The 11,870-nt window shown below is 38.6% G+C and overlaps 1 protein-coding gene across 3 annotated transcripts in view; it reads right to left on the bottom strand.

Annotated features, from left to right (window-relative positions):
* Nucleotides 1-417: 417 nt before the first annotated feature.
* The window catches only part of CDK14 (cyclin dependent kinase 14), a 587,775-nt gene continuing 576,322 nt past the window's right edge, over nucleotides 418-11,870 (bottom strand). For all 3 annotated transcript variants that reach the window (XM_063099015.1, XM_063099016.1, XM_063099017.1), the window contains one exon: nucleotides 418-3,806. The gene's annotated coding sequence lies outside the window, so the exon portion shown is untranslated. The remainder of the gene's footprint in view (nucleotides 3,807-11,870) is intronic.

The following is an 11,870-nucleotide window of genomic DNA, read 5'->3' as shown; positions in this document are numbered from 1 at the left end:
TAAAAGATAAATAGGATTGCCATTAAACAAAACCACACAGGCTCCAGATGCATCTAAGATGGGTAGAACATGTGCTGAACATCAGTATGGAGCCAGGGGAATTGAGAAGATCCTGCAGCTCACAGATTTGTTTTGCATGGCCTCTACTCCTTCACATAAATCTGGCATAGCCAATCAAGGAAAGAGGAGGATTTCACAGACTCCTGGAACGTTCTAGCTAAATGCTTCCCACATATTGTATTTGGTCTCTTATTTCACTTTTTGGGAATGGGTGTGTTGAAGAGCTTTTCAGACCATGTTTCTTTGATATGGTATATGGTCTTATTGGGCACCCACCAAGAAGATGAAACAAGAGGTATGGAGATTCTGCTATACTTTATTCCATATCATGTTACAATAAAACAACAGTGACAGCTGACAAACCATTACATCTTTCATAATACAGACAAATTACAATTGGTAACAAGTATGCAACATGTATTATTCCATTCTCCTTACTATGTGTCATTTTGAAGTATAATAGTTTTCTGAATGATGCTACTCCATTTCTTAGGTACCAACCGCCTATTAGAAAGTACACATCTCAGTGCATCATACCAAAAAATTCAAAAAAAAAAAAACAGATAAAATTAAAAAAAAATACACTCCTAACTAGAGAATGTAAATTTTTGTATGTGCCTGTAAAATATGGGAAGGGGAATGAGAGTAAGAGATTGCTTATTTTATTTGAAAAAAAATTTGGGGGGGATATATGAGAAAATTACAAGACAGTAACATATATGGTTTTCTCTGCCTACAAGCCAGTAAAGGAGATGGAAGTTATGCGCACTTATGCAGCATATTCCTATGTATAGGGCAGGCAATACTCTACCCCGGTATATACAGCCTAAACATCCTCTTATATAACAAAGATTACAAAACCAATAATATTCACAGATGAGTATCTTATACAGATGCATAACCTAGGGTATTGATTATACTGCTGTCATATACACACTGAGGAAGGGATACCAAGAGGCCTTGCTTTCTCTGCAGGCCTAGAGGCTCCCCTGGAAACTTTTCTAATCACTCTTGAGAGGTAGAAATAGCTTCTCACCCTTGCATGAGTGGATGGACAGCCATCCCTGCCTTATGCCCCCTATTTTTTGCTGAGCACTACAAATTTTTCTTTTTATATCCTATGTGTCTTGCATTTTTAAGTCAACCAAAATGTTCCTCTGAGAAAATCAAAGTTGTCTTAAATCTCCTTTCAGAATACTGTGTGTACAGTGATGTTGTGCTAATAAAATCACCATGCTGAGGTGTTCATACTATTCTTACCAGCTGTTTGAATTCAAGCTATTCCTTCATATAAAAATAATCTCACAAAAACATTCCAGTGCTTTCTCAATAGAATAATCTGCTAATGAACACAGTCTGTATTGATTTTCATGACTGCCCTCAGAGAGGGCAGGAAAGGAAAGAACAGGAGTGACTGCAAACTGGAGAGGAAAAGAGAGAGTTGGGGGGCGGAGGGGAAGGGGAGGGAGGGAGGGGTGAGAGAGAGAGAGAGATGAGAGAGAGGAGAGAGAGAGAAACCAAACCTTGGATTTTTCAGTTTCAGTGGCAAGGATGGGGAACTCAAAACCTCCTAACCTTCTGAGAGGTATGTCTCTGTAATAAAACAGAATTTCCCCCTAACTGAGTAGTATATGTTTTACTTCCCAAGAGAAGCTGCCTATGACAGGGGCATATATCTTTAATGAACCTAATTGAAGTCTTTCAACATAAAATATTTTCAAATTTTCAAGTTAGAAACCTTATTAAGTAGCAAGATTTAATTATCAGTTGCTCTTGATTTAAGCTTAGTGAAATACAAAAGTTATGCCTCTCCCCAAATGTATGATGCCAAACAAATCACGGAAAGGCTGTTTTTGATTTCCTGCAAAGTTTCCTCCCTATATTTACTTTAAGAAATCCTAATTTAAGTACACTCTAAATCAAAATACCTCTAAAGACTTCCAGTGGGTTGGAATGTATGAAAGAGGAATGAAAAGATTTCTAAGTAGCAAAGAGTAAACATTCTAGCCTTGGGTGGTTTTTGTTCTTTCTAAAATCCATCAGTAAATAATTCCTTGCTTAGCACTTACAGGTTTACAATGAATGCTACCTCTGGATAGGATGGATTATGACCTTAACATATCCACTCACACCACACTCCAGAGACAGTACCATTTTAAAGTTTATGAATTCTGGGTCCAATGACCTAGGTATCCTGTTTTTGACTGTAGAAAAGCTTTCCCTCACCTGACTCTCAGAGAAAGTCCTTGTCAAACTGGCTCATAAATCCTAATCCTGATCCTAAAAAAGTGTGACACACTTCAAGCTCTTATTCTCTCCTTTCTGACTAATAGGAAAATGTATAAAATGTACACGAAGGTATTTCCATAGCAGTTCGTGTCCTGGAGAGCTAGGTTCTATGCTTTAGATGAAGTTTCCTAACTGCTCCCGTGGCCTCGGTGTTAATGGAGATGCAGCAAGGCCTGCCCACTGGGAGCTGGCCTGGGAGCTGGAGGCAGCTCTCCCTCCAGATGAAAGCACAACATGTGTCTGGTCCACTTTTCCCTCAGTATCACATACTTGCTTCGTCCTTCAAGGTCCCTCAACTCCCTACCCAAGGGAAGCTGGGCCTTTCTTCTTGCATTTTCCATCTTTAAAGCAAGACGACTCCTGCATTGTTTCTAAAACCTGCATTTGAACAATTATTCCTGGAAACCGTTTAAAGTAAGGAACCCAATGATGTATTCCAATCAGCTTGGAATATTTTTAAAAAATGTAATTCAAAGGTGCTTTGTTGTATCTGAGCAAACTTTTAACTCTGGGTAATTCTGTAATTTGCTTTTTAAGTGTTAACCAGCCAAGACTGCTTTCATGGCTCATCCAGCAGATACGATTCTTTTACACCCAAGTTTTAAACGTTCTGTTCCTCACTCTTTTCTCCATTTAGAAAATACAAAGTGTAACAGAGTGGATGGAAAAAATAAAATGTTGACAAGACCCAGAACACATGTAAAAAAGTTACCTCAATCTCCAGAGGTTGAAAAGTAAGCAATTTATCCCTGTCTTTGTTCTTAATGCTTGATATCTGTTTCTTCACTTCCAACCTACTCAGAAAACAGTCATGCTATGTGGCTTGAAAATGCTAAGTAGATTCTGATATATAAATGCGCAGTTATTTCCAAGAAAAAAACCACATTTGTAAATGTCCTCAAAAGGTAAGCGGCAGGTGGGGCCCCACAGTCAGGGACCAAGTTGTCAAGTCTTTCAGAGAACAGGGGTTTGCTTTAGTGAAAAATTTCCTTCCTAGTGGTTGCAAAATGTGCACTGCTCTCAAAGAAAACACACATTGTTTCATGCCACTATGTGGCTTTCAAGTACAGACATTACTGAAGAAGTGTGAACACCGAATGTGTTGTCTTAATGTACTTAAGACATGGCTGGTGAAAGCATAAAAACCTTTACAGAGACGCTGCGCTGCAGAGGGAAATCAAACAAAATCAAACACAAAAGACTGAAAAGAATACATGCCATGTATCGGTAAGCAAAGCTTAATCTTCACATAGTTCTTGGAAATCACAAGGTATCCAAATGCGTGCAAGGTTTTAAATAAATTGCAGAGAAAACAGGGTCTTGCCAGCTTCAATTTTCTTGTAAGTGAAATCCACCACAGGGAGCAAAAGGAAACTGATCCATGGTTCCCTTCATCTTATTGGCCACTTCGTTAATGCTTTTTTTTTTTTTCTTCTCAGAATGATGACAACTTAATCCTGGAAGGAGGAAAAGAGAACACTGTTATATATCTATAAAAAACCTTATATCGTTCATTTTTCCTAAATTACATGAGACATCAAAATTGGTCAGGCCAAAGTGGCCCATCGGTGTTCTCCACAGCCACCCCAAGCACATATTTTTGAAGCAGATTAATATCCTTAACTAAAACAATTCCTGTAATATGATAAACAAATGTTCTGACTGCATTTTCTTCTCTTAAAGTAATTTAAGTCCATGAATTCAAATGGTCTAACTTCCTCTTGGATTTTTGGAGAAAAAGAAATTCAGCAAATTTCCTTCTCCAAATCATTAGTAGTAATTCTGGTCTTAACTAAGTGCCTCTAGCATCATATGGACCATTAAAAGGACATGTTATCATGTTCATTTTTATGAACATGAAATAGAAAAATGGATGACATCCATGCTTTTTAAAAAATTCAGCTGTATATAATTCCTATATACAGTTAGGAATAGGTTACTTATTATCAGTTATTTTAGTTTCAGCAGAATAAAAATTGGCCAGCATGGCCTGAATTGGCAGCCTCTTCCCCAATTCCTGCATATGAATGTACATTTCCAATGATGCCTGCTTAAAACCTCGTAACTACTAGCAGGCGAACGATTCAAGGAGAAAGAAGGAATGTTCACTCTGCTCCTTTCCACAGTTCTTACCCCTTAAGCATTTTCATTGAGTCCCCCCAATGGGAAAAAAATGTCTTGCCTGGAAGGGTGAGAAAAACCAAACACCACTCCCAGGCTCAAGTCACACAGCTGAAAGATTTGATCTGTCAGTTCCACTGAGTTCCCAGAGTTCCCGGAACCAACCCATCATCTACATTTAGAAGCTCGTGATCACTAAGAACTGGTCAGGTTTGCATGTCCCCACCTACTGGGCCATATTGTCACCTTCCTGGACACAGAGGAGAGAACCTTAGATAGAGCCTGATCCTGTAGGTCTTGGCCTTTTTTTGAGACTTCACACAGCGGTTACCTTGCTACTAGTGGCATCAGGACATCGGCCCTGTGTAGCAGCGACCTAGCAATACCTTGACCAAGAGGCAAACCATTCCAATCTTACACTTAAGAACCATTAAAATAGCATCCTCCCCACCCTCTACTCATTCCCCCACTTACTATGATGATTTTTTGGAATGTTAACCTTCCATTCTTTTTCCTTTTCTTTTTTTAATTGAGGTGGAATTCTTGTAATATAAAACTAACCATTTCAAAGTGTACCATTTAGTGGCATTTAGTGCATTCACAATGTTGCCATCTCTATCTAGTTCCAATACATTTTCATCACCCCCAAAGGAGACCCCATACTGTTCAGCAGTCACTGCCCATTCTCCCCTTGCCCCAGCCCCCAGCAACCACTCATCTACTTTTCGGTCTCTATGAATTTGCCTGTTCTGGACATTTTATATAAACCGAGTCATATGATGTGTGGTTCTTTGTGTCTGGCTTCTTCCACTTAACGGTTTTGAAATTCATCTATGTTCTATCATATATCAGTACTTCTTTTTTTATGGCTGAATAATATTCTATTGTATGGATATACCACATTTTGTTTATCCATTCATCAGTTGATGGATATTTGTGTTGTTTCACCTTTCGGGTACTGTGAATAGTGCTGTGAATGTTCATGTATTTGTTTGGATACCTGTTTTCAACTCTTTTGGGTATATACCCAGGAGTGGAATTGCTGGGTTATATGGCAATTCTATGTTTAACTTTTTCAGGAACTGCCAAACTGTTTTCCACAGTGGCTGCACCTTTTTACATTTCCACCAGCAAAGTACAAGGGTTCCAATTTCCCCACACCCTTGCCAGCACTTGTTACTTTGTTGTTTTTTGTTTTAAATTATAGCCATCCTAGTGGGTGTGAACTAATTAGCATCTGCATTTCCCTAATAATTAGTGATGTTGAGAACCTTTTCATGTGCTTGTTGTCCATATGAATATCTTCTTCGGAGATATTCAAATCCTTTGCACATTTTTTAATTGGGTTGTTTGTCTTTTTATTATTGGGTTGTCAGAGTTCTTTATACATTCTAGATATTAATCCCTTATAAGATACGTAATTTAGAAATATTTTCTCCTATTCCATGGGTTGCCTTTTCACTCTGTTGATGGTGTTTTTCAATGCTCAAAAGTTCTAAATTTTGATAAAGTCCAATATACCATTTTCTCTTTTGTTGCTTATACTTTTGGTGTCATATCTAAAAATCCACGGTAAAATCCAACATTATGAAGATTTACCCCTATATTTTCTTCTAAGTTTCTTCTACAGTTTTCTTCTAAGAGTCTTATAGTTAGTCTTACATTTAGATCTTTGATCCATTTTGAGTTAATTTTTGCATATGATATGAGATAGGGGTAACCTTCCATTCTTGAGAGTTCTCTGTCCTCAGTGCCTGAGCCAAATGTAAACAAAAGCCCTTCCCTTTAGTTTCTGGGACAGGCCTGGGGTGGATGGATACCACACACGGGGCCTCTGCTCCCACTACATCCTAGCTCCTCAGTTATCTCAAATACTTGCTGCCTGTAGCACAGTTCTCCATGTGGTCCACTTGGCCACCCTTCACCCCTGTCTGGTTGCCCAGATATGCCTTTATCAAACCTCTTCTTCAAGAGGTAATCTCTACCCCAGCAAAAATAATTACCTGGGAACAACCCCCTTAGTCCCCATCCCACCTTTGTTCCTCCAAGGAAATGAGGAAAATCCACCTTTGCTCTACCTGCTGCTCCATGTAACTATGCACTCTGCTTAGGCACTGATGTCTTTTCTAAGGCCCATGACATCAAAGAGAGAGAAAGCACTTGTCCCCACAGTATTTCAAGCACACTCGTCCACCGGCATCTTCATCCAGCCTCCAACCCCACTTCAACCTTGACATTTTTATTAAGTAGATGACAAAAATGTCCTTTTCCTTCCATGTAGCTTAAACAGCAATTGAGATTCCAGCTGTTCCAGGGAGTCTGCCCACCCCAGCCAAATGGGAGCTGTGGGCTTGCCTGACATCTGCTTGCCTAGGCAAGGAGCTCCAACAACCATACCCAAATGATGTGGAGCCTGGCTCTCCTCCCTTCTATAATTTTAATCAACAGAATGGAGACTTGTGCCCAAGCTGGCCTCTTGAACCAGAGACTTCATTTAGTCCCTCCTGAGTTATGGAGACACCTCTTGTGAAGGAACAAGTAAGGGAGCAGATGACAGCATTATGTTCTTGATTAAGTTTGGTTGTATTAACTATTGTGTCCCCAGAGCATGGCCCAGGCCTGGCTCAGGCACTCAATAAACACTGTTAAATGAACAGGAAGGGGAAAAGGTAGAACCTGAACACTTGGGAGTGGAATGTGTTCTCAGATGTGGAGTTCCCTTAAGGCACATTCACTGAGGGCAAACGCCAGGCCTGTGCTCTTGCTATTGCTGAAACAGCAAGGTGCTAGATACAGAGCAGGCCACCCACATGTATGCCACCAGCAGAGGAGGGCTGGTATGATTAACACCTTCCTGGTGGCCAATCTTTTTTTTTTCCATGACATTTTATTTAAAAAGAACGATTTGATTTCCAGTGTATCTGATTTCATGCAACAATAAACTTATGTTGTAAACATAGTCAGTGGCCTGTTACCATCCTGTTGAGCTGACTTGACTTTTCTTAGCCACTGATGATGTTTGTCCTTGTCTTTGTCCTGATTCCTTGAGTGTAATCTCTAAGAGAATCACATGTACAGTAGCCCCTCCTCCCAGTTTCAATTACCCACAGTCAACTGTGGCCCCAAAATATTAAATTGAAAATTCCAGAAATAAACAATTCACAAGTTTTTTTTTGTGTGTGTGTGACCGGTAAGGGGATCGTAACCCTTGGCTTGGTGTTGTCTGCACCACGCTCAGCCAGTGAGTGCACCGGCCATCCCTATATAGGATCTGAACCCACGGCCTTGGTGCTAGGAGCACCGCACTCTCCCGAGTGAGCCACGGGGCCGGCCCACAATTCACAAGTTTTAAATTGGGAGCTATTCTGAGTAGCATGATGAAATCTTGTGAAATCTTGTCCCACTCCTTCTCGCTCTAGACATGAATCATCCCTTTGTCTAGCTTGTTCATGCTGAAGATGTTCCCACCCATTAGTCACTTAGTAGCCATCTCAGTTATCAGATCGACTGTCATGGCATCACAGTACTTGGGTTCAAGTCACCCCTACTTTACTTCATAATGGCCCCAAAGTGCAAGAGTAGTGATGCTGTCATATTGTTATAATTGTTCCATTTTATTATTAGTTATTGTTGTTAATCTCTTACTATGCCTAATATATAAGTTAAGCTTTATCGTAGGTATGTATATATAGGAAAAAAACATGGTATGTATGGGGTTTAGTTCCATTTTATTATTAGTTATTGTTGTTAATCTCTTACTATGCCTAATATATAAGTTAAGCTTTATCACAGGTATGTATATATAGGAAAAAAACATGGTATGTATAGGGTTTAGTGCTGTTTGCGGTTTTAAGACATCCACTGAGGGTCCTGGAATATATTCCCCAAGGATAAGGGGGACTACTGTACCTAACCTAGGGCATAAGCAGAATTGGATAATAAAGGATAATACACAATAACAGTAATTGGATAATAAATGGTGAACACAGTGATTATGATAAGTCCATTACTGAGGTCTGGACTCAGACATTTAATGGAAGGAGCCAATAATAAGAAAAGAAGAGAGGTGTCAGTGAGAGACTCTTTCCCATCTCCGTGAAATGACTCTGAATAGTCCAAATTGTGCCAGCCCTGCCTGACACTGCTCACCAGCAGAAGGCGATGTCCCTTCTTCCTCTTTGGGCGGCATCAGCTTCAATTTTCAATGAGTGCATATAAGGTAGGTCAGTTTATTGCCAGAAAAATTTTTTTAAATCTAAATGTAATAATGCATTTGATGGGTGGGAATTTAGGTGGAAGGAGAGAGGTATACTACAATCATAGGGAAGCAAAATGTAACATCATTGTAGATCCTTCCCTTACATTTAACTGATTATTAAAATATACTGCATACACAATACAAATGAACAATGAATGTGAATTATAAGCTCAACTATGTGCGCATCCACACATAGGTATATAAATTATAAGATTCACAGATGCCTTTTTTATCTTTCTTTCAGCTTTCACAATGTTCTTTCTCTAGAAATGAATGTTTTAAACAAGAAATTGGATTTGATTGATAAAATCCTTATTCAGAAATATCTACATAGAGCTTCTCAGCTATAAATATTAATTAATTGGATCGCTGGTACCCATAATGCAACTTTGTTCTGACCCATGTGCCCTATGAACTAGATATTTTTTTGGATTCAATTTTCTTAAAACCAACTGTCAGCATTATGTGATGGAGGAGATGAAAAATGAAAATGAGCAGCCCCGCTGTGCAGGTGGGTGACCTGTGGGAGAGAGTCTGCCTGGTAGGATTTTTACACGAACCATCAGACACAGACCAATTGATTAGATCATCTCATACCCGCCACCAACTAGGCTCAAGAGACTAATTAGAGAGAGTACTGCCTGCGCAGGCACCCCATTGACACCTAATTTGCTCAGCCAAAGCCTTTGGGGAAAATGTATTATCTCTGCAGCTGCACTTCATGCATTTCTGATTTGAGGCATAAGCAAGGAGTGCTTCATCACTCTTCTGAGCAAACTGAATGTAGAAGCCCTTAAGTGCTAAATGCAAGCAAACAGACCCACATTAGAAACAGGCCAGGCTCTTTCTAATTCCCTCTGTGCTCCCCGTTAAATCTCTGTGTGTACATACCCCCCCCTCCCCGCACACATGTGTGCAGTTTACACACCGGAGGGACAACATGTCCAGGACCCCAGCTCAGGGTGACTCCATGTGATCAGATGGTCGGTGTTTTGCTGGCCTATCTACCCACTCTAAGGTTTTTGCATTTGTTTTATTGTGTGTTTTTTCCTACTGCACTGTCCCTCCTAAAAGTGTTCTTTTTTCTACAGGAAGACTCTGGCACAATTTTTTTCCCTCTAAGCCTCACTAGAGAGAAGTGATTATTTTGGTTCCAAATTAAAACAACTGTAGGTTTTCCTTTCATCGCCTAAATTGTGAACAGGATATTCTCCAGGATGTATGTGAGGCTGTACGGTAATCCGCTCATTTTTATTTGAGAGACTTCTTTGTAAAGATTCCTAACAGAGAAGGAAGAAATATTAAAATTTGACAGAAAGGAAGCTGCCTCACAACAGCAAAGATAGTATAGAATTATAAAGGAATTAGGTTCTTTTCAAGAAAAAAATGATTATCGTTTGACCAAGTTTAGCTTCATCTAACCTAGAATAAAACTAATTCCAACCTCCTTCCCAAATGTAGAATCCAAAATATGAGTACATAAGGAGGCATTTAAAGATAGGTATGTAATAATTAATTTAAAACAGGAAATAAGAATAAATAATCCAGGTGATATGAAAAAAGTAGGGTATCTTTGTGTTAAATCTAGTGAGTATGGGGAATAGATTTCCATAATGCTGGAATAAAAGAAAAAACAAGATCTGCTGTGTGTTGTTCCATAGCGGACTTACTGATTTGGTGCCTTTCCACGCACGTGTTGGGTGAATTATTTTACCCATATATTCTGGTAAATTACAATTCTGCTTTGTAGTTTTTCACATTTATCCTATTCTTAAGAGTTCAATGGAGATTTTTTAAAAATTCATTTTAGCTCTCTGCATTTTAAACTAGCACTCAAAATTGGCCTTAACTGGACAATCAGGCAGTCAGAGGATCCCATTGGCCACTGGAGTAAATATCTCATTGACAGTATTTGGAGAGTGGTTTTAGGGGAGATGTTTGAACACAGAGAATCAGGGCCTTAACTAAAATGTATAATCATTTATAGAATTTATTCCAATTTTGTGGAGAACAAAGTCTAGAAAGCTTCCTTTATCCAAGTCCAAGTACCATGTCAAGAAGGTTTCCCCCAAAAAATGTCCAAGAAAAAAGAACATTAAAACTACAAGGCTGTGCCACTTTACATTTGATTTTGCTTAAAATACTAAAAAAATCCAGACAAAATAAATTAGTGTACCTAATTCATCTTCAAATCTTCAAGTAGAGTTTACTATTATAGAGAATTAAGTCCACAAGTAAGGTTGGTAAACCCTAAGCACCTAGGCAAGTATAAATCTCTCTAAAGTAAAAATATCAAATATGTATATACACACATACACACGCGTATTTTTATATATACACATCACATACTCAAATTTTATCCTGTAGATTTTATATGAATGTTGGACTCAAAATCATAGTTTTAAACTTCATACTGAATTCAGAAAATCTGGGGACAGCTTAATTTACTCATTTTTTGAGAGAGTTTAATTTTTTTATGATTTGGCTAGAAATGTAGATTTTCTTTTAGAACATCTGAAATCAGCGTTTTCTGGTTTCTCTGACACTGCATTGAAGCTCCTTGGGGGGTGAGGGGAAATGGTATGAAACAGAAGGAAGTGGAAAATTAGTCAAACCTACTTCTGTAACTTATTTTTGATTTATGATAATCATGCTTCTTCCCCCAGAAGAGAACACATCTTTCAGACCAGCAAGAGAATATTAATTAGAATGAATGCAGAGATAGATGAGCTTTGTTTTAAGCTTAACAGAAGGTCCATCGTTCAAAATAGCCCAAATCCTTTAAGTTGAAAGCTGTTTGGTAACATCCATATGGATGCACAATGCACTAATTGTAGCAACTCTGCGCATTTTAAGCTTTGTGCCCAAGTGGTGATTTTAATTAAACGTTTTTAGGCAAAGCTGTAAGTCTAACATTTCAAAACAAAGCATTTCTCACACGAGGAGACTGACTTAACATATCATTTTAATAATCATCATTATCAATGAACATTTATTGAAATCCTCATTAAAGACCAGACATCATATGATGTGTAATTAGCCTTGATTGAAAAGAATGCTCTATTTTAATGGTGTGATTGTTTACTAAATCAGATTTATGCAAATGTAAAATACTGGCCGTATTTTAGACACATATGGACAA

Source organism: Cynocephalus volans, chromosome 6, assembly GCF_027409185.1.
Source record: "Cynocephalus volans isolate mCynVol1 chromosome 6, mCynVol1.pri, whole genome shotgun sequence".
In the NCBI taxonomy this organism is placed as follows: domain Eukaryota; kingdom Metazoa; phylum Chordata; class Mammalia; order Dermoptera; family Cynocephalidae; genus Cynocephalus; species Cynocephalus volans.
Note: the sequence above shows the minus strand (reverse complement) of the source record. Positions and strands in the feature narration are given on the sequence as shown.